Raw genomic sequence first — 24,570 nt, forward strand, 5'->3', positions numbered from 1 at the left:
GGCCCCTGAGCCATGGCCACTGAGCCTGCGCATCCGGAGCCTGTGCTCCGCAATGGGAGAGGCCACAACAGTGAGAGGCCCGCGTACCGCAAAAAAAAAAAAAAAAAAAAAAAAAAAAAATTCGAGTTAAGTATGATTTTCAGGTTTCTGAACTGTCTCATTAATTGCAACATGGCTCTAGGATTAGACCAGGTATGTGATGCTTTTTAAGGGTTACATAATCATTTTTCTAGGGGTTATTTAATTGGGGCCAGAGTCTGCAAACTACAGGCCATGGCACAGATCTAACCAGCTGTCTATTTAGGTGAATAAAGTTTTATTAAAACATAGACATGTTCATCCATTTACTTGCTGTCCATGGATGCTTTCATACCACTTGGACAGAAGTGAGTAGTTGCAACAGAGACCTTATGGCCTGCAAAGCCAAACATATTTATGTCCTTTTTTAAATTAAACTCTTTAATTTGAGCTAATTTTAAATTCATATGTAGTTGTAAGGAATAGTATGGAGATATCCCAGGTAGCCTATACCCCATTTTATCATGGTAGCATCTTTCCACACCATAGTATAATATCACAACAAAGATAAAGTTGATAAAATAATATAAAATACAGTTTCATCATTAAAAAGATCCCTCATGTTGCCCATTTATAGCCACATCTGTTTTTCTCCCAGTTCCAACCCCCCTTCAACCCTGGAATCCACTAATCTCTTCTTCATTTCTATAGTTTTGTCATTTTAAGAAAGTTATATACATGGACTCATACAGTATGTTACCTTTTGGAATGGGCTTTTTTCACCTACCATAATTCTCTGGAGATTCATCTAATTTGCTGTGTGTATCAACCTTTCAGTCCTTTTATTGTTGAATAGTGTTCCATTGTATGTATATACTGTAGTTTAACCACTTACACATTGAAGTACATCTGGGTTGTTTCCAGCTTTTGGATGTTACAAATAATGCTGCTTTGGATGTTTGTGTATAGTTGTTTTGTTTGTTTGTTTGTTTTAATAACATAAGTTTTCATTTATCTGGGATTAATGCCCAGGACTGCAATTGCTGGGTCTTTTGGCAGCTGAAAATTTGATTTTTTTAGAAACTGCCAAGCTGTCTTTCAGAACTGCTATATCATTTTGTAATCTCATAAGCAATGTTTGAATGATCCAGCTTCTCTACATCTATGACAGCATTTGATGTTGTCACTTTTTTTTTATTTTAGCCCTTCTGATAGGTAATAGTGATATCTCATTGTGGTTTTAATTTGCATTTCTATAATGGTTAAATGTGTAATTTCCTTTCATGTGCTTTTTTGCTCTCAGTATATTCTCTTCTGTGAAATAGTTATTCATGTCTTTTGCATATTTTCTAATTAGATTGTCTTTTTTTTTTTTTTTTTTTTTTTTTTTTGCTGTACGCGGGCCTCTCACTGCTGTGGCCTCTCCCGTTGCGGAGCACAGGCTCCGGACACACAGGCTCCGCGGCCATGGCTCGCGGGCCCAGCCGCTCCGCGACATGTGGGATCTTCCGGGATCGGGGCACGAACCCGTGTCCCCTGCATCGGCAGGCGGACTCTCAACCACTGCGCCACCAGGGAAGCCCCTAGATTGTCTTTTTAATTGTTGAGTTTTAAAATATTCTTTTTATATTCTAGATACAAATGTACTGTCAGATATGCTCTCTGAAAATATTTTTGCCCACTCTATACCATGTCTTTTCATCCTCATAACAGGGTGTTTCATAGAACCAAAATTTGTAATTTTGATGAGGTTCATTATACTGTATTTCCTCTATAGATCATGCTTTCGTTGTCAAGTCTAAGAACTCTTTGTCTATGCCTAGATCCCAAAAATTCTTCTTATATTTTTTTCTAAAAGCTTTATATTTTTACACTTTAAGGTTTTTTTTCTTTTTCTCTTTTGTCTTTGTATGTCTAATTGCTCAGAACTATTTGTTGAAGATGACTGCCTGACATTTTACATAAAAGGTTTGCCAACCATTGATCTAGAATATTATGAAACATGTATTAGAAAGTACACTGTGGAAAGAGAACCCAATCTAACTTACTATCAATCTATTTAAGCATAAATATATTTCACAAATTTTAAAAAGATATATTAAAAATTTTTCATAAAAATTACACTCACTCATAAATGAGCAAAAAGAAGAATTAAAATCGGTAAAATAGTGCCGAATCAAATCCATCCCACATCTTTCCACCAACATTGTTCTGGCTCATTTGAACCACTTCTGAGGACTCCACAGGTCTTTTCTTTTATATTATACAGGAACTTGTTTTATTGTATCAGGATCATTTGCAAGACTTGCAAACGCTTAAAAGTGCATATATTTGTTTGTGTTCAAAGTTCACTTTAACTTCTGGGTTTTATCACCAGATATTTAACTGAGTACATGAAGCTCTGAAAAATGTTTGTCTGCTTCATATATTTATCCAGGTTAGCTTCTCCCTCTTCTTATCTGAGGGTTCTGACATCGTGCGTTCTGATTCCTTAGTGTATTTCAGTGAAGTAGAGACACTTAAAATTTCTTGATAAGATGCATAGCCTTTAGGTAAAAACATGGACAGCATGACACTTTCTGAGTAAACATTATTAATTATTTACTCCTTCCCATCTCAGCTATATCCCTTCCAAAGTTATTCCAGATCAACAATTTAATGACAGTTGCTATGAAGGTCAGAGTCTTATTATCAAGTATATTTATCCCAGGAGAGAGAATTTCTACATGAGTTTTCCAGCTACGCAAGGCTTTAAGCACCACAACTTTCTTTCACTTTAAACATTGACATCAAAAAAAAAAATCTTTCCTAAAGCAGTGCAACTCCTCCCTTTCATCTTCAAAGGAAGATGCTCTGTGAAATCTAACCTTCTGATGAGAACCAGGAATCATTCTTATGTACATCAGTTATTGTGCCAGATGCTAACACAGTGATTCCTTCAGTAGCCACTGAAGTATAAACAGGATGTTCATCCCTCCACTAATTATTCCCAGAATGCTGGAATTGTTGAGATCTTAGGACTGATTTCAATAGTTCTAGCATCTCCACTTTCAGTAACACCTTGTTGCTTACCTTTGCCCTGGCACACCAATATGTTGCTTCTACTTTGTTGTGGGGAGTGGTGGGTAGGTGGGGGGCGGGAGAGTGGAGCTTGGAATAACTACAACTGAAACAAGATAGAATTTGTTCTGTAAGGTTCATGAGATTTTAAAAAAGATCTTTCTGTCATCTTTTGGAGCCACCAAATGACAGAAGAAACTAAGAAACTTAAATTTATTTTTTTGATGATTGTTTTTAATTGAAGTATAGTTGATTTACAGTGTTTCAGCTGTACAGCAGTGATTCATTTATACATATAACATATATATTCTTTTCCATTGTAAGTTGTTACATGATATCGAATATAGTTCCTTATGCTATACAGTAAGACCTTGTTGTTTATCTATTTTACATACAATAGTGTCTACCTGTTAATCCCAGACTCCTAATTTATCCCTCCCCTCATCTTTCCTCTTTGGTAACCATAAATTTGTTTTCTATGTCTGTGAGTCTGCTTCCATTTTGTAAATAAATTCATTTGTATCATTTTTTTAGATTCCAGATATAAGTGATATCATATGATATTTGTCTTTGTCTAACTTATTTCACTTAGTATGATAATCTCTAGGTCCATCCATGTTGCTGCAAATGGCATTATTTCCTTCTTTTTATGGTTGAGTAATATTCTATTTTATATATATACATATATATCTATATATCTATATAGATATGTGTGTCACATCTTCTTTATCCATTCATCTATTGATGGGCATTTAGGTTGCTTCCATGTCTTAGCTATTGTAAAATAGTGCTGCTGTGAACAATAGGGTGCATGTATCTATTTGAATTAGAGTTTTTGTCTCTTCCGAATATATGCCCAGGAGTAGGATTGCTGGATCGTTTGGTAACTCTGTTTTTAAGAAACTTACATTCTGTTAATTATTATGGCTATTTAAAAATTAGAGTGTCTACTGTTAAAGAACCTCTAATTTAGTAAGAGAGGGAAGAATGACCTGCAACTAGTTTTCCTCTTTCCCTTCTTTCTCCACATCAATGTATTTTACATTGGGGTTTGCCCCTGACATTATGTGCTAGTGTATGTAGAACTCAAAGATAGGTCCACAAGTCCCTTCACAATTCAATGAAAAGCTCATGTCACTTCCTTTTACTGAGACTGAGAAAATATTTTAAAAATAACAAATGCCATAATATTGCTATCAAAGCTGATATAATTTAAATGCTTACATTTAACATACATACAATTTTGACACAAAATATACATGATGATGGCTGTGCAATTCATATGGTAATAACGTAACTCTTAAAAAGTATGTCTCGTATAGTGGAGGAGTCAGGTAATATAACACATGTTTAAAGATGTATAATGAACATACTGTTCTTTATTCCTGCAAGTGTATCCGTCCTGTAAGTATATCTCCAATTTTGGAGATAATGTCACCATTGTAAATTTGAAACCCTTCATGAGTATAAGGTCTAAGCTTGTGGTTCTACCTTGACCTGGTAGGTGAGATTGAGTTCAGCCTTTACAGAGCTGAGTGTCCAAGGTAGAGCATAAAGTCCACAAGCAAATATATCCCAAGGTGGGGGGGGGGTGATAATCCAGCCCAGTCTTAGGTAAAATAAAACAGTTCAAACTTCCCAGGAAAATAGCTATGGACCTCCTGAATATATGATAAATCAGAACAGCAAGAAGACACCTAAGCAGGTGGGGATATTGGATCCCTTAGATGAAATCCTTGCTGCTCTGCATGTTCTAGGGACAAGTAGACGTGCTTCTAGAGCCAGTTTAGCCTTACAGAGTTGGAACTTAACTAAATGAACTCCTGGAGGATAAATCCTGACAGCTTTTATCAGATATGTGTGTCACATCTTCTTTATCCATTCATCTATTGATGGGCATTTAGGTTGCTTCCATGTCTTAGCTATTGTAGATAGTGCTGCTGTGAACAATGGGGTGCCTGTATCTTAACTGACCTCTATACCAGTTAACACAGTAAGTACAAATTCAAATTGAAATAGCACAACTTACACATTTAGAAATTACATAGTGGTTTGGAGGATGAGCTTTAGATACAGATACACCTGAGTTCATATTCCAGTTGTGGCTCACATGTATATATTTGACATTTTTGAGCAAATGTTTTCTCAACTGTAAAATGGGTATATTAATATTGTAGCCTAACTTATAGGATTTTTGTGTGAATTAAATATGATTCTTCATATAAAACATTTAACACGGTGCCTGGTAAAGTGTAAATTACTTATGACTATTATCAACATCTCATTTTAGTTTTTAACATTTTAATAAGATGGATCTTTGTGATGGTGTGGATAGGTACTACAATGACTAGTAATTTGGTAGAATTACTAGTAGAACTAGTAATTTGGTGGAACTAGTCTTTACACATGTAAAGACTAAATCCTTTAAAAGTGTTTTTCACTTTTGTTTTTTCAAGTTTCTTTGCTTTATTCTGTGATGTTTATTTTCATATACATCTCCATCTTTGCATTTCTATTGGGTTATGCAAAGCTCAAGATTTTAAAATAGTTCAGTTTTCCTCAAAAATGAGGAAGATCTTATTTTTAGTGGTCAATAGAAGTATCAGTTGAAGGGAGTATGCCATTTCCCATATTGTAATGCTTCAGTTATGATAATTCAGCCATGATACAGGTGCCAAAGTCAGATTGTGCCTACCAGTTTTGCCTTAAAGGCATGCTTCTGCCTACTAGGAAGCTCTGATGATGCCTTCAGATCATTCTCATTTCCTCTAATAGCCCCGTGCTGCTTGGAGCTTGAGTCTTAGTGGAGGAGGTGGAAATCAGTAGGGAAATGTCTTGCCTTGCTAAAGCCTAAAGAAGGGAAATGCAGGGATGCTTTTTGCTCCTGCTTCCGAAATGACAGAACCACACTGATGGGCAGTTTCCAAGATGTGGTGCTGCAGAAGAGCAGTATGCCTGGAGTTTTCCAGTGACTTGTATAACATGCATTTACATGGGGAATTGCTTTTCTCAGAGCAACTATGCAAATGGGAGCAAATAATCCCCAAAGGAGTTGGACTCCAAGTTTATCTTCTGAGTGTAAAATATGAAGATATAAAACAGATCTCTCAGAATTGGTAACTACTGCATTTTAATGACAAGAAAGCTGGCCAGTGTTTTAACAGGTTGAACACAAGTCTGACAAGCTGTTGAAAGAAAGCAGTATTTAAAAGAGCCCTTGAAAAAGAAAAGCTAAATGGAGAACTAGGAGAAAAAGGAAGTTAGTGATAGTATAGATACAAACACAATGGACACATTCTTAAATTTGACAGTGGCATGTAAATGAGCCTGGTGGAAGAGCCAGTCTTAAAGATTCGAAGAACTTTTGTGAATTGGCAGGGTTTTCAAAGCTTGGCGCTACTGACATTTTGCAACAGATAACTCCCTGTTGCTGAGGGCTGCCCTGTGTATTGTAGGGTGTTTAGCACATTCCTGGGACCTACCTATTAGAAGCTAGTAAAAACCCTTAGCCTTAAACCAAAAGGTCTGTGGGCATTGCCACATTCCCCTGGGGAGAGAGCAAAATCATCCTCATATTGATAAAGGCATCTAAAAAATGCTGAAAGAAGGCCCACTGCCAAAGCAAACAGAATAGTAATAAGTAACTTATGATTTACTTAGGTTCCATGTCTGGCTTGGCCTCTATTCAAGCTCAGAATCTTTAGTTAAATTACTTATAGTGTCTGGGATGTAGTGGGCTTGTATGTACCAGCACATGATTTTTATAAACCAAATGAGACAATATACTACATAAGAGGATTCCATATAACCTGGCATATTAGTGTGCTTTCTTTCCCTCTATGTATATATGTATGCATATATATATATGTATGTATGTGTGTTATATATGTGTGTGTATATATATTATACACGCACACACAGTGGAGTACATACATATACTCTCTTACATATCAATCCATTTGTTTGTTTTGGAGTTCTAATATTTAAGAATGTCAATTTTTGTAGTCAAAATCTGCCACCCCATGAAGATTACCCACTGATTCTTATTCTGACTTCTGGAGCTGCTCAGAATGTCTATTCACTCTTCAAAAAGATAGCTGGTAAAATCCTAGAAGACAGTTCTGTGTTGGCTTAATTGTTGCTTTTATTGCATGTGTCACAAAACCTTCAATTGCCAAAAATTAATGTTTTATTTAGTTTCATGTAAATGTATAGTTAAATGATTGTCTTTCTGAGAATGACCCTGAGGGGTGGATATGGACATGGTTCCTGTTATTATTAATAATATTAATAGTAGTACAAAGAATAATAATTGACTACTTACTTTATTTCAGTCACTAAGAAGAACACTTTTCATGTATGAACATCTTCTTTCTCAACTGCAATCTTATGATACATTTGTCCATTATCCTCCTTTTTCACTTTATTGGTTAGGAAACTGAAGCAGAGGATGGTTATAAAACTCTTACAAAATAATGCCTAAAATAGCCTAAGCTGCTGATGAAACCAGTCCTGTCTGGTGCTGAAGCTTGTGGTGTTTACCACTCTATCTTGTCCCGTATGGTCAGCCTCCCTAAGAAGTAGGCGCCAAAGTCAGAACCAGAAGAGCATCATGTTGAGATTTAAAGTAAGAGCTTTCTTGCACCAGTCTCAGGAACAGGGTGCAGTGGGAGAGAAATCCCACACCTGGACAGCACTAGCCTTCTAAATGGGACAGAGTTTGTCTCACAAGCAGACATCAGGGTGACTCTCCATGTTGCTTGGTTATTTCTCTTTGAGGATGATTTTGTTCTCAATCCTAAGCAAAGGTAGTTTTCAAATTAAATGTCAAGGTATTTTCTGTTGAGATAATGAGTAAAGTTTTTTGTTTGTTCGTTTGTTTTCATTCATTGAGTTGCTTTGGTTTTGTTCTTTACTAACCGGGGTCTAAGAATGAGGAGAGGTACTCTAGAGAGGATTGTGGAGCAACAGGCCCTCCCCAAACTCAAAGGTGTGCAGGTGTGCGCATGCACACACACACGCACACATGCACACACAGACATGCGTGCACACGTGCGCACACAGACACGCACACACACAAGCACATACACATTAGAACACACACGCACACACACACTCACACACGCACACACCACAAAGGGAACAAAGGGAAAAATTCCTTCTGTTTTTCTGATTCCAAGAGCAGTGCTTCCCAATCTGTGTTGAAAAACTCTTATTATTATTATTTTTAAATTTTTCAATCTGTTTCAGATGGATACTTTTGTAAAATATAAATATAAAATAACAGAACAATGAAATTAAAATAGGATACCCAAAATACAAGCCTACCCTTTTTATTGTTGAATTCAAGGAACATAATTTTATCCAATTGCTATACAAGTTTCTAAATATGCTCATTTCTGTCGTTATCTTGTTGAAAAAACTTTGTATAGCACTTCCTCAGGGGATTTTGTTTCAGAGACTGGCAGGTGAACACATTTGTGCATAAAAGATAGGTTATATAGCTTGACTTTATGTATGTTGCTTATTTCTAAATCCTGTGAAAGAGGAGGTGGGGCAAATGAAAAAAAGATGCAAGGAAGAGGAAAAGAAATGGGGCCAGACAGGGGATACAGTGTGAGTCGCTGTTCCTTCTCAACTAACTTTTGTTGGTGTTCTTTAATTTTTTTTCTCACTTCCATTCCTTATTTCCTAGGTGTAATTCTTTTCCTCTTGCCACTTGCTTTCTTCTATACTATTACCCATCCCTTTTTTTCCCTCTCAGTGTCTTTCCCCTTCCCTTCTTTGTTTATATATGAAGTATTTCAAATATAGAAAATATCAGGAGCAACACAGAAAAAACGCCCGTGAACCTCCTCTTGCTTTAAAGATATTAATGACAATATATTTTTCATGATCTGTTGAGGAAATAAAATATTTTGTATATAGAGAAAAATAGTTCGTTCCTTTTCATACGCCTCCTAGTAAATACTATGCTGAAGTTGAAATGTTTACATTTTGTCTAGGTGTTAGATTTTTCTCCATAGGAACCATACATAAACCATCACATAATACTGTTTCATTATTTTTGAAAATTGTTCAAAATTTGTGGCATGGTATTGATATATATATATATATATATACATCATTATGAACATTTCTTTTTTAAACTGTAATACTGTTTGTGAATCCTCCAAGAAGACACATGTAAATAGAATTCCTTTACAGTTATTGCTACCTAGTATTCCATTATATGGATTTGACACAGTTAGGTTATTTGGTTAGCTATTCCTCTTAAATGTATATTAATATATTTAAAATTTTTTTTGCTGTGCTAGACATTTTTGCAAATAATATCTTTGTGCATGTCTCCATATGGACTTTTAGAAAAGTTTTTCTGGTACAGATAACAAGGAATGAAACTAGATATTTGCAAGATATTCTCTAAAGACTTTGGAATATAACTTACATGATCACTGTTCCCTCATTTTATCCAACCCTTGGTGTTGTCAGTTTCCTTGAGTTCTTGCCAATCTAATGGAAGAGAAATGTTACCTTTTTAAAATGTGCATTTCCCTGATTACTACTGAGATTAATATTCTTCATATATTTATTGTCTAAACAGGATTCTTCATTTAAGAATTGTTCATTCATTGTTTTCTCATTTTTCTATTGGATCATCAGTCTTTTTAGTTAATTTATATGTGTTCTTCAAACACGACTCATTAATTTTTTGTCCGTTATATGGATTCCAAGTATCTTCTCCCAGCCTGCTGCTTGTTTGGGTGCTTGGTAAATGCTATTCTTTGTTCTACAGAGAATTATTTTATATATGTAGTTAAACTTATCATTCTTTTCCTCTATATTTATGCTTTTAATGGATGCTTTAGAAAATCTTTCCTTATAGAGGTACCTTAAGCATATTTTCCTATATTTTGTCCTAAGAATTTTAGAGAAGGTTTTTAAACATTTCAATATATAATCCATCTGGAATTAATTTGTGTTCTCTTCTCTTTTCCATCTTCTATTTTATTACCTTTTACCTTTCCTCAGCACTCTCTTTCATTTCTTCTCTCCTCATTTTTTTGTACCCTTCAAAACTTTCTAGCCACCTATTAGGATATTTGTGAAATAATCAAATTTTGCCACGTTTATCTATTTAATTTTTTTTCTAGAATGCTGTTGTTTATGGTTCCAGCTTCAAATAATAATAGTAAGTATAGTAATAAAGTCAAGACAAAGGAGACTTCATGGTTTGGTAGCAGTTTATATGAAGAAGGCATACTAATGTAAGAATCAACAGTCCTATGAGAGACCTGTTACTGTTTCTATTTTTGAGATACAAATTTCCAGCCCCAATTCTCTACGCACTTGCTATTAACTCTTCCTTATCTGCCCCACTCAAGAAAGCAAACACGTGAATAAGAGAAATAGGAAATGCAGCAGATTTGATTAAAAATTAGTTAGAAAAGAGAAGCCTATGCTACATACCTTTCATAAAATCTTAACATTTTTTGACATGCATGGTATTTAAAATCAAAACAAACACATTCCTCCCAAATACACAAAAATATTTCAAACACTAAATTTAAAACCTCACATGCAACACAAATTGCTCTAGTCCTTAGAAGTTAACAGAAACAAACTTCTGATGAATCAGCAATGTGGTAAATAGTTCCTTAGTAAATTGATTGCATAAGACAAATCTTTGGGGATGTGGTCATTTTGTTCAGTGGTATTTCAGCAAATTGATGCTAATTGCTTGCAATAAGTTCATTATTTGGTGTACTGGTCATGTTTCCTCTACATGAGTGTAGCAAACTCTAGTTTATCCCAGGCTCCACTGAGCTAGCTTATTCTTTTATCTTGCCTGCCTTTTCCCTGTCAGCACTTGAGTTTGCAGTCTTTGTCTTAAGCTATTTCAGATATGATGGACCAATTTGGATTTAAAAAATACACCTTGTTATTTTTCAACAATTGAATACCTCTTTATAATTTCAGAGATTCCTTTGTTTGAAAAGCAGTTAGAGAACTTACTCGAGTTAAACCCATTTTTATAGTAATAACCAGTCTCAAATTTAGAGATACTATCCTCTTTGAGTGGAAGATACACTGCCCTTTCATTAGATGATTCTAAGGTCCTCTTGGCTTTTAAAATAAAACATTTTATTATTGGATGCATTTGAGTTTATAATCAATTAAACTCAGGCTTTATATAAGTCTGTCTTCTTCATAAAGATTGCTACCAAACCATGAAGTCTTCTCTGTCCTGTACTTATTACTACACTTTTTTTTTTGATGTTATAGAAAGAAATATGTTTTGTTCTCTTTCTAACTTAAATCACTTATCTGATTAAGATTTTGTCTGGGGCTTACCTGGTGGCGTGGTGGTTGGGAGTCCGCCTGCCGATGCAGGGGACGTGGGTTCGTGCCCCAGTCCGGGAGGATCCCGCATGCCGCGGAGAGGCTGGGCCCGTGAGCCATGGCTGCTGAGCCTGTGCGTCTGGAGCCTGTGCTCCACAATGGGAGAGGCCACAACAGTGAGTAGGCCCTCATACAGCAAAAAAAAAAAAAAAAAAAAAAAAAAAAAGATTTTGTCTGTTTACTTAATTTTATGTATGATTCAGTGGAATGCAGTATTGACAATAGTTTATAAAATATTTTATTCATGTATTCACAATGTGATAGAACGTTATGGTTTAAAAAAATATTTGAGACCACTTTGCTCAAATTCCTCCTACCTAAATATTTCCTGTAAATCCATAGCAAGTGGTCAGTATCATCTCACCTCACTTACTTCTAGCACCTAAGGAGGCAACGTTTTGGAGAGGAATAGCATGGGTTTGGAAAAGAGGTAGCTAAGCCTGGGTTGAATTCTAGTTCCATTACTTGTTCCATTAAGTCTCTTGGCCTAGTTTCTCTGTATTTGAAAATGTAGATAAACATACCTGGAGTATTACCTGTGAAGATTATACCAGATAAGAATAGGAATGCATGTAATTAGCAACCCATAAATACTAGTCCCTGCCTTTATTTCTTGACAACAGCAGTTAGTGTGATGGAAGAGACCAGTGCATGAAGGGTTTGGTGAACCTTTCAGATGAAATGATTTCCCTTAAAAACTGAGCAAGGGTGGAAGCCAGCAACGTCAGAGCTTAAATGGTTCAGCAATCGAGCTACATATGAGTTAGATTAAGAATAAATGTGAAAATTACAGGCACCTCTAGCCATCCCCAGCAGTGTTAACATAGGAGGCTGTCTGTTTAAAGAGTTAAGTAAGTTTACTTTGTTGACGCGTGTTCAGCAAAGAGAAGCTGCGAATCAGTGTTGAGAAGCTGTATTTTCCTGGATCAGTGTCTAGCCAGACTTACTGACAGCTGATTCCACTTTGCTGTGATAGGAAGAGAGGTAATACAGGCGTTGCCCAGTGAAGATTGCTCAGGAAATAAACTGGGCATCCAACAGCCCATGGGTGGATGATGTCTTGCTGAGCCTCTCTCTGTACTTGATGTATTAGGAAGGTGAATTGAATAGGCGTTTTCAAATTGTAAAAATGAGCGTGTTGTTTTTGAACTCTTTCTAATGAGCCCTATTAGTAGAAGCATTCCCCACTGTGTATTGTTTCTCAGGCCTTGGGAATGAGCCAATTACTTTTGAAATATAACTGGCAGGAGAAAGCTGCCAATGACAGCACATCAATACTAGATCATGCAGTGGTGCACAAACTTTAATGCCTTGTTACTCCGAGTGCCGTCTGTGTACCAGCAGCATGGCCATTACCTGGGAGCTTTGAAAAAGGCATAGTCTCATGGCCCACCCCAGACCTCCTGGGTCAGAATCTGCATTCTTAACAAAATCCTCAGATGAGTCCTATGTACCTAAAACCTTGAGAAGCTCTGTTGGAGATATGTACATATATACACACACACACACATACACACATGTATGATTTTGATTTGATGATTCTGCAATAGGACTTAGGAATCTGCATTTTTTTTTTTTACAAGGGAGGTTATCTTCATATCACACTGTAAAGGAGTCTGTTCTCAATTTACTTATTTCATCTTTACAGTGTGGTCACTTCTGGAAAAATTTGGAAGACTGGAAACTTAAAATGTCTGCATTTACTGGTCAGCCCACTAGCACCACTACGTGCAGAATGTATAAATGTACCTTAATATATGGCTTTGAAAGTAACAATGATACATATACTTTATGTGTGTGTATGCACGTATGTTCACTTTGTTTTTATTTTGTAAATTCTCTAGGTACCTGGAAAGAATACACTAGGGGAAGAGAAACATTATATTTTTGAGAAAATAAAGCTCTGTTAAGTAAATGGACACATTTCTTTAAATGTTAGAAGCTCCTTGGAGTCTACCAGTGCCTGTAGAATTAAAGCTTGTCTCTGCAAAGTAAATTGAAAGTGTTTAATCAATTTGCTCCGGGGAGAATCATCAGCTTCTAGTGGGAGGTCACCTTACGTCAGGGTTCCTGATTGCTTGCGAATGCTTGCTTTTATGTGTGTGGTGTTTTTTTAAGAGGAGTGGTAAAAAAAAAAAAATTTGATTTTGGAATATCTACTCCAATCTTCATTCCCAACTGTAAAGAGCCCTGCCAAATCTGAAAGGGAAAAAGGAGCAGAATCAGAATTAAAGGGGAAGGAGAGGAAATGCATTACTACAGAGAGAAACCTAGAGGAATTACTCTGAGAAAATGTGCAGAAGGGTAAGTTTACTTGTGAGAAACAGTTTGTTTAATCTGTGAAAGGACAAATGTGTGTGAAAGGATATACCCCAATATGAAACAACAGAAGTGCAGTTTAGAACTGTAGAATGACAAAGGTGGCAGGATGCTTACACAGCATGGGGTCCTCCTTTTTCAATAGATAAGGTAACTGGGACCCAGATAGAGGTGATCTCACTAAAGGTATCTAAGAGTTTAGAGAGAGTTCAAAGTTGAATCCTCATCTCTCCAGATTCTTTTAGAAATTGAGTCATCCTTGTCTCTTTTCTCTCCCTCATGACTATTTAATCCATCAGTAAGTCCTGCCACGTGGATTTCTACATTTACCTGTGGCTCCTACTCTCTATGCTGAGACCACCCAAGTTCAAGCCACCATCCCAGTCTCCCCTCCGCCTAAGCTCCAGCCACGTGGGCTGCCCTTTATTTCCTCTAACTTGCTAGACTGTTTCTCACCACAGGGCCTTTGCATAAGCTAGTTCCTCTGCCTCCTTGTATGCTGGCCACGCTTTCCCTGCTGGTTCCTGCTTACACTTCAGCTTAAATGTCACTTCTTCATGGAGGCTAGCACTAAAGCATCTTAAGTATGTCTTCCCTGTTATTTCTGTCAGTGCATACTTACCGTTTATCATTACATTTATTATAACTTATACATAGTTTTCAGTCTGTTCTACTACAATATATGATAAATAACAAAATAATTAGAGTGACCACATAATTTACTGTTCAGACTCAGATACTTTTGAGAGTGAAAGGGGTGCTGTTAATGAATGACAAGGCAGCAGGCTTAAGGCAGAACAAACTGGGACATATGGCAAGGATAGTAGTAATGATACTCTAATATGGAAATAGTGTTTGTTCATATGTGATTTTTCCTAGGCAAGAGAGGCAGAATAACTGCAGCAGGGTGTAATACTTTGCCAGGAAGGAAAAAGCTCTAAGCTTGAGTGCTGCACAGAAATGTTTCAGCTCTATTTTAGGGCTGAAAGCTTTCAGGCTGAAGGGCTTTAGGGAAGATAGGATGTTTAAAAATAGATGCTTGCACCCAGTCCCCCTCCCCACAGAGGTGCAGCCCATAGCCTTGGATGGTTCTCTGCTGAAGGCAGGACCCACGTCTTCCCATATTCACACTAACAGCAGCCCTGCTGGTACAGACTCCATCTCTGTCTGCTTTTGTTCAACACCTGCAAGCCAGCATTCCAAGACATGTTTTCTGGGAACCTTTAAAGTTCTCCACAGTAGCATGTCTAGGCTATCTAAGTTATCAACCAGGGTATAAATTATTGTTTTGGTTATTGCCCTAGTTACAAAATTGTATAGGCTTTGAGTGACCTGGTCTGATTTTTATTTTTCCCATGAGCTGTTATTTTTCTGTCCATATATTCCTTTGGCTTTCAAGTATTTTTGACCACAACTCATAGTACAATAGAAAATGTATTTTCTATCATGACCCATTACACATGTGTGTATATGTATATATATGTTCATGTGTCATATATAATCATTTATATATATTTATTTATACATACATAAACGTACACATATTTGATATAAACAAACACACACATATACACATACACATACACACATATAAACTGAAATGTTTTTATCCCCAAATTTACCCTTATTATGTATGAAGGGGTTGCAAAGGAGGAGGGGATGAGCTTTTATTACATATGTTGAGTCTGAAGTTATGGAGGGATATCGAAACAGAAATTTCCAGCAGACAATTGAAGGATTTGAGTTGGGCTAATTTGGGTTACAATCCAACCTGTAAGAATTGACTGAGGTCTCAGTGGATGGTAGCAGAACAAGGAAAGAGCAGAGACATGACATGTGAAACTTGGGAAGTATTTATGTCTGGGGTGGAGGTAGAAGTAGAAGCTAGCAAAGGAACTGAGAGAGATTATTGAGAGGTAGAAGGGGAGAGGAGAAGGTGGCTTATAAGAAAAGCAATTTAGAGAGAAGAACTCAGTATTGAGTGTTTATTTATTCAGTACTTATTGAGCATATAGGCTCCATGAAAGCAGGGTATTTGTTTTGTTCCCTGTTTAATCACTAAAACAAAGTGTCCAGCACATGGTAGAAACTCCCTCTCTGTCTCTACAAGCCTGTCAGTTACACACAGAGTTGTTTTTTGTTTCATTGTTTTTTGAGTATAAGAATAAAATGAATGCCGCTTTGAATTTAGGACCAGGCTAGATATTGAGGAAGTAGGGATGACTACGGCATATCACTGCCTGTAAGTTCTTCTTGGTCAAGCGGAAATGAAGATGTCAAGGAAGTGTCCAGGTTATTAAGCTATCGTCTTTCCACTCCAAATTCATGCTTCTGCACTCAGCTTTGTGATGCTGGGGCTGAAAGTTTGCAAACCAAACTTTTGCCTTTCTGCCTGGTTCCCTGTTGGATTCTGACTGTTGGGGGTGCTGACGGGTGAGAAGGGACTTATTCCCTCATTTTTCCTTGCTGGTTTCCAGCAGGCCCCACGTCTGTTCCCTGCTCCTGAAATCTGTGCCTGTCAGCATCGCCCCAGCCTTGCCTCTTCACCGCAGCAGTGGGTATGTCCATTCTTACAGCAGCACTTGAACCCAGCACATACTTGTTTTTAACACGTGCAGATTTAGCCACATTGCACATTTCTCAGAAGCATTAGCCCATGTTCCATCCTCAGGGAAGTGGGTCCCAGACCCCTGGGGTTCAACCTCTGAGCTCAGAGAAACCAGAACAACCTGAGTTGTGCCTTCTCCTCCAAGGTCTGAGTTTCACCTCCAGAGACCTCTTCTCCAAGCTTCTGTTTTTTATTGCTTTCAGCCTCCTTTTCTAGGTGTGAGAGTTTTTGTCCTCCAGGTGTTATCTCTATGATATTTTGGTGTTCTCTGTTTGTCTTTTCAGTTACTGCTAAACAAGAGCATCCTTGGCTATAATTCTTCATCTTAAATGATCTCTATTAAACTAACCAGTGTTTTTTCTGTGCCTTGATTGGACCTTGACTAATATAGAAACTGATAACAGGAATGGTCCTAGGAAATAGACGGTCATAGATGGGACAAAAGAGAGATTTCTGGAGAGACAGAAAGTAAGAACTTTCCAAAGTCAAATGTGAAATTTATATGAAGGAAAAGGGTTTGAATTTCTGGATGCATCTCTTTAATTTATGTGTCTGCAAAGGCAATATTCATGGTCAGTGATAGAGTAGATGTACTGAAGAGCAAATTAATCCTAAAACAACCAAAGTGACATGATTGTATTGTTAGCACTAAGTAATACCTATTAGATGATTTTTGACTAAAGGTGCAATTTCCCCTGCCTAAGTAGAATCTAACTGTTGAGTTTAATTAGAATGTAACAATTGTTCTGTTTCTGTAACATTATTTATAACACTAATTATTTTCAGTATCATAAATTGCAGAATCATTACTTTAGAATAAGAATTGTATAGTTATTTACACAACTGAGCTGTGTGTGTGACATGAAATAATCTGACATAGATAGTGATTAGTGATCACCTTAGGAAGAGGAAAATACAATTTACCCATTTACCTAAATATCCAATCTTTTCAACTCTCTCTGCACTTATCGATTTTCCCAATGAGAGTTTCTGTATCTTCTCAATTATATTGAAAGGGAATGCATATTTTTATTGTGTGAATTTTCAGCTATGCATCAATTTTTTACAGTATCTGTACATGGCAGTCTATTCTGGCTTTTACCACAGATGCCCAGCAAACGTGATTGGTATCTGTTTAGTTGCTTTTGTACTTTGTCTATGATAAAGAAACTAGTAATGTTCCACTGGTAGGTTATAGAGTTAAGCACTATAGCAAGAATTTTGTAATCAGAAAATTATCTGTTGTGTCTTGCTTCTACCCCTGAATGGTTTGGCCTTAAAAGACTTTGGGCATACAGTTTAACCTGAAGTTCTCAAAATTGTTATTATTTCTTAATGTAAATATTAACATTACCTCATGAGTTTCTCTTGAAGGATTCATTCAGAAGATACATGTCAATAATATGCACAAAGCCTAACATGGAATACATGCTCAATTACTATGGGATAATATTATATTATTTTGGCACTAAAATCCTGAAGAGTTTATTTTCTTATAATACCCAAGATCAACCAATAACTAAAGGCTTAGTTCATGTGACACAGGACCACTGCATTTTATTTATTCTTACATTTATTCTTGTATTCAGTCTTATTCTTAACACTTAAGAAACTTAAAATACACTGAGATTAATGTACCCCAAAGAGATGATAAAAGGAAGTTAATAGTATATATGTTCTAAGACATTAGAGAAAGGATTAATTCTAAGGGATGATCAAGAAATTTTTGATGAAAGAAATAACATGTGAGTTGGATCTGGAAGGATGGTTACAATTGTATCGGGCAATTGGGATAAATCACACAGAATTGTTGGATCAAAGCAAATATAAAGGAAGAGGTGTATAAATTGCTCTTTTGTAATTTGAGGGTTACTATGAGAGGTGGTACAAGGTCTTGAACACTTTTTTCTGGAGTATTTTATATTCTGGATTATTGTATATCTATTAAAAACCCAACCAAGCAGGATGGTGATCATGTGAACTCCCTTCTGAAACAAGCACAGTATCAATAGTATCAAAACTAAACATCAACTTCTACCTCAATCTTACTAACATTCCATTCAACAGTAATACTTATTTAATATAATAACTATTTCACCTTCTGAGCAGCTCCAATGGATTAGTAGGAACTAGATATAGAGTTGTGTTGAGGTGGGTTCTGGAGATCAGTAGGAAGGAGTATCAAAATTTACTAACAATTTAGCTCCACTAGAATCAATGGATTCCATTAGTCTAGCCACTAATCAATGGCGTGATATTGGTGGAATTATTTTTCCCACATATCCACATCATAAGGATCTGAGACAAGCCATGCCCACTGTACTCTGCCTGAATTTCTGACCCACAAAATCATGAGTAAATAAAATTAAGCCAACATGTTTTGTAGATAGTGGATTATACAACAACATATAACTGAAATAGAAATTGGAAGCTACTACAAGGGTCCTGCAGTAATAAAAATCTAAAACATGTGGTGTTGGCTATGACTGGGTAGCAGATAGAGGACTGAAAGGCCCCCAGGAGACTGTTAGTGGAAACAGATAGGCAGTATGGTTACTGCTATAGGAATTATAAGACAGAGGATCAGGATCGAGGTGATGTACTGGAAGAACAATTAGTAAATCAGAATCAGCTGAAAGTGTCAATAACTTTCTATTAGCTGCCTATAGTAATGTATGAATAATGTATAATAGAGAAATGAGCTAAATTTCAAGCATAATTTAGAGGAAATAGGAAAGAATCAGAGCTTGATGTGTTTTAAAATAAAACTTTCTCATCCTCAATTGTATCCAGCAAAAGACTCCAAAATTCAATGCATATATCAAATACAAAGCGTTACCAATAAAAATGCATCCTTAGGATAAAGATTACATCACTGTTACAGTTATAAATCTCTTTGTTGAAAGCTTAGAAAGTTTTAAAGCTTCTCCTAGGTGGACAAAAGAGCTTTTAAGAATCTCAGAGGTGTACTTTGTAGACACACTTTGAAAACAGCACTTCTGATAGTCTTAAGAACATTTTCTCACAGCACCCTGACTCAGAGCCCAAAGTAGAAGCAGGGGTAATCATTAAGAGATTGTGGGTGTGGCTTTTCTCTAATAGAGTATATTATAATTTAATACATAGAAAACAATTTTTAAAAACAAATTATATGAGTTTGGACTTAAAAAAATGAGTAAACAGAAACAGTTCAAGTTAAAAACATTTGTTACCCTGCAACTTATTTTCAAGTAGAGTTGATTTACAATATTATATTAATTTCAGGTATGCAATATAGTGATTCAACATTTTTATAGATTATGTTCCCTTTAAAGTAATTACAAAATAATGGCACATTCTCTGTGCTGTACAATATATCCTTGTTGCTTATCTATTTTATATGTAGTAGTTAGTATCTCTCAGTCCCATACCCCTATTCTGTCCCTCCCCCTTCCCTCTCCCCACTATTATCTACTAGTTTGTTTTCTATATCTGTGAGTTCACTTTTGTTTTGTTATATACATTCATTTGTTTTATTTTTTTAGATTCCACATATAAGAGATAACATACAGTACTTGTCTTTCTCTGACTTATTTCAGTAAGCATAATACTTTCTAGGTCCATCCATGCTGCAAATGGCAGAATGTTCTTTTTTATGGTTGAGTGTATATATATATATGTATATATACATATATATATATATATGTATATATATATATGTATATATACACACACTGCATCTTCTTCATCCAATTCATCTGAGGGACAATTGGGTCAGTTCCATATCTTGGCTATTGTAAATAATGCTGCTATGAACACTGAGGTTCATGTATCTTTTTGAATTAGTGTTTTTATTTTTACTTATTTATTTATTTTTTGTATATATACCCAGGAGTAGAATTGCTGGATCATATGGTAGTTCTATTTTTAGTTTTTTGAGGAACCTCTGTACTGTTTTTCATAGAGGCTGCATCAGTTTACATTCCATCCAGCAGTGTATGAGGGTTCCCTTTTCTCCACATCCTCACCAAGATTTGTTATTTTTAGATGTTGATGATAGCCATTACGAACTGGTGTGAGGTGATCTTGCACTGTGGTTTTGATTTGCATTTCTCTAATGATTTAGTGATGTTGAGCATCTCTTCATGCACTTGATAACCATCTGTATGTCTCTTTTGGAAAAATGTCTATTTAGGTCTTCTGCCCATTTTAAAATCAGATTGTTTGTTTTTCTGATATTGAGTTGTATGAGCTATTTTATACTTTGGATATTAACCCCTTATCATATTATTTGCAAATATTTTCTCCAATTCAGTAGGTTATCTTTTCATTTTGTTGATGGTTTCCTCTGCTACTGCACAAAAACTTTTAAGTTTAATTAGGTCTCATTTATTTATTTTTGCTTTTATTTCTTTTGCCTTAGGAGACAGATCCAAAAAATATTGCTATAATTTATGTCAAGGAGTGTTCTGCTTATTTTCTCTTCCAGGAGTTTTATGGTTTCAGGTCTTACATTTAGGACTTAAATCCATTTTGAGTTTATTTATGTATATGGTGTAAGGAAATGTTCTAATCTCATTCTTTTACATGTAGCTGTCCAGTTTTTCTTATTGAAGAGATTGCCTTTTCTCCGTTGTATAATTCTTGCCTCCTTTGTCATAGATTAATTGACCATAGGTGTATGGGGAGCCTGCATCTTTGTATGGGGAGGAAACAAACTGAGAAAACAACTCAAATACAAACATTGGCCATTCTTCGTGATATGGTGGGTAATTAATTCAATGTTTTTAAAGAATATAAGGCTATTCAGATTTTTATTTCATTTTGTGTCAATTTTAATAAGTCTTCCTTTTCAAGAAATGTGATCAATTTCATTCTAGTTGTGAATTCATCACCATGAAGTCTGTTCAAAATAATCTTTGTTATCTTTTTTCTGTATATTATATCTTTAGTTACATAACCTTTTTAATTTCTGATATTGGGGAACTTGTTTTCTTTGTTGCTGTGTTCTTCATCAGTATTTCTAAAATTTACTTATTTTCAGAAACCTAACTTTTGGTGTAGTGATTTCTGTAATGTTTGTCTGCTTTATATTTTATTGATTTCTGCTCTTATTTTTAATATGTCCATTCACCTACTTTGTTTTTTTATTTGCTCCTATTTTCTAGATAATTACATTGAAAACATAACTGATGCTAAATTGTTATGCTTCTTAAATATATACATATAAAACTATAATTGTCCAACTAAACACTGCTTTATCTATATCCTCAAAATTTTGGTATGCTGAATTTGTATTATCATTACCCAAAAGATTTTCCAACTTCCCTTGTTCATTTTTTATTGGCCCTTTGGCTATTTAGAGCTGTTTTATTTAAATTCCAAGTATTTGGGCTTTAAAAAATTCTTATCCTACTTATTTCTAATTTAATACATTGTATCTAGAAAAAAAGTACTATGTAAGATTTCTATCTTTTGAATTAATTTACACTTACTTTATGACTTGGCATTTGGCCTATCTGAAGAATTCCCAGTATTCCCTTGAGAATAATATGTATTAGACTTCCATTCCAGCCATGGAGGAGTAATTGCTATGAAAATTGTCTGTCTACCATAAACAGCTAGAGCACAAGAAAAATTGTATGAAGCAGTGGTTTTCAGGAATTGGACAAGAGGAGGTGCAACACTGTGATCCCTGAGAGAAGGGAAACAGGAGATGAGCCCTATGCCTCACCAAGCTTACTACCTGGAGGCAGTTTCCAGGCTTCCGAACAGGGAGGGGAAACATAGTCAGTAGTCTCATTTAATTAAGGAGACAAAAAACCAGAGTGTGAGGTAACTGAGGGGGCTAGAATTTGAAAGTCAGAATATTCATAAGAGGGCAGTTCCAGAGATCAATTCAAAGTCTTCTTGAGTTGTTGGCATGAGAAGAAACTTCCCCTAGAAAGTAGTAGGCCAAACAATTCCTGACTGTCACACAGCACTGGGAAGAATTTACATTCCCAGTAGCCAGAATAGAGAAACTTTGTCATACATGGAGCAATGATTAGTGTATTTATTTCCTAAGGCTGCCATAACCAAGTACCACAAACCAGGTGGTTGAAAACAACAGAAATTTATTGCCCCAGAGTTCTGCAGGATAGAATTAAAAAATCAAGGTGTCAGCAGGGGTATGATGCTCTCTGAAACCTCTAGGAGGGAATCTTTACTTACCTTTCCTAGCTTCTGGTGTTCACTGTCAATCCTTGGCATTCCTTGTCTTTTGGGTGCATCACTCCAATCTCAGTATGCGTTGTCACGTGACAATCTCCCTGAGTGTCTCTTCTTCTCTTCTTATAAATCACCAGACATACTGGATTAGGAGCTGACTCCACTCCAGTATGATCTCATTTTAACTAACTATATCTGCAATGACTCTGTTTCCAAATGACGTCACACTCAGAGGTATGGGGGGTTAGGATCTCTGCATCTCCTTTTTGGGGGACACAATTCAATCCATAACAAATAGATTCCTGAGAATAATCACTCCTTACGAGTAAGACCAAATTAGTTCAAGAATAAAGGATTCTTTAGGCCACCCACAACAAAGTATAAAAAACAAATCTCAAATAATAAAGTGACTAGCAAATTAGTTAGTTGAGGGCCAAAACAAAATCCAATACTCTTTAAAGAAACAAAATAAAATCAGCAGCCAAACATAAAATTTACAACATCCAGCATCTAATTAAATTTTACATGCTTTGCAAACAGGCAGGAAGATACTACCCATATCTAGGAAAATAAAAGCAATCAATAGAAACATACTCTTAATTGATACCATATAATTAGTAGCCAGAGTTCTTAGCGAATTTATTATAAATATGCCCACAGATATAAAGGAAAATGTGAGTATAATGAGGAGAAAATAAGAACACAAATTAAAATTTTAGCGGTAAAAAATATGTGCAATAAAAATATACTGTATTGGGCTTCCCTGGTGGCGCAGTGGTTGAGAGTCTGCCTGCCGATGCAGGGGACACAGGTTCGTACCCCGGTCTGGGAAGATCCCACATGCCACGGAGCGGCTGGGCCCGTGAGCCATGGCCGCTGAGCCTGCGTGTCCGGAGCCCGTGCTCCGCAATGGGAGAGGCCACAACAGTGAGAGGCCCGTGTACCGCAAAAAAAATAATAATAAAAATAAAAAAATACTGTATGAAATTTTAAGTATATTAGACTATATAGATGAAACATTCAGTACAATTATAGATTTACCAATAGTAACTATCCAAACTTAAATACAAAATGTTTTAAAGCCTAAAAAATAATAGCGTCAGTGAACTGTGAACTGTGGGCCAATATCAAGTGATCCATCATAAATGAAATTAGAGATCTATAAATTGGGGTTGAGTAGTAGCAGAAAAAATATACTGGAAGAAATAATAGCTAACATTTTGCCAAATTTGATGTAAACTAAAAACTCACACATTAAAGATGCACAATGAACCTCAAGTTGAAAATAAAGAAAATAGCAAAACATTCAGAAGGGTGAAAAAGCAGTGATAAACAGAATATCATAAAGAGATGTCCAAGAAAAAGGACACATTTTGTACAGAGGAATAAATATAAGACTGATTATGGACTTCTCATTTAAATCTATGGCATCTAGAGGAAAGTAGAGTGACATTTTTAAAGTGCTGAATGAAAAAAAGAAGTCAATTTAGAAATCTCTAACCCTAAATGAAGACTTTTTAAAACAAATAAATGTCAGGTGAATTCATTGTCATAAGATTTGCTATATAAGGAATACTGACGAAAATTATTTAAGCAGCAGGAAAATAAACAAGATGAAAATTTGGATCCACCCAAAGGAGTAAAAAGTCCCCCAAATGGGAAATATGTGGGTAAATACAAAATACATTTCTTCTGTATTACAATAAATACAATATATAACAAATTATTATTTAAATAATAATACATTAAAATAAATATTTTAAATAATTTATGATGGTGTTTATAACATTAAAATAAATTTTATAAATTCAAATACATGACAACAGTAGCATAAGGATGGGAGGGAGGAAGTGGAATTATACTGTTGTAAGGTTTTATCAATAAACATGAAGATACATAATAATAAATGAATACAGAGTTTGATAAGTTTGTATATTCTATAAACCCTAAAGGAACCACAAGAAAACAGCCTA

This window comes from Mesoplodon densirostris, chromosome 10, assembly GCF_025265405.1.
Source record: "Mesoplodon densirostris isolate mMesDen1 chromosome 10, mMesDen1 primary haplotype, whole genome shotgun sequence".
In the NCBI taxonomy this organism is placed as follows: Eukaryota; Metazoa; Chordata; class Mammalia; order Artiodactyla; family Ziphiidae; genus Mesoplodon; species Mesoplodon densirostris.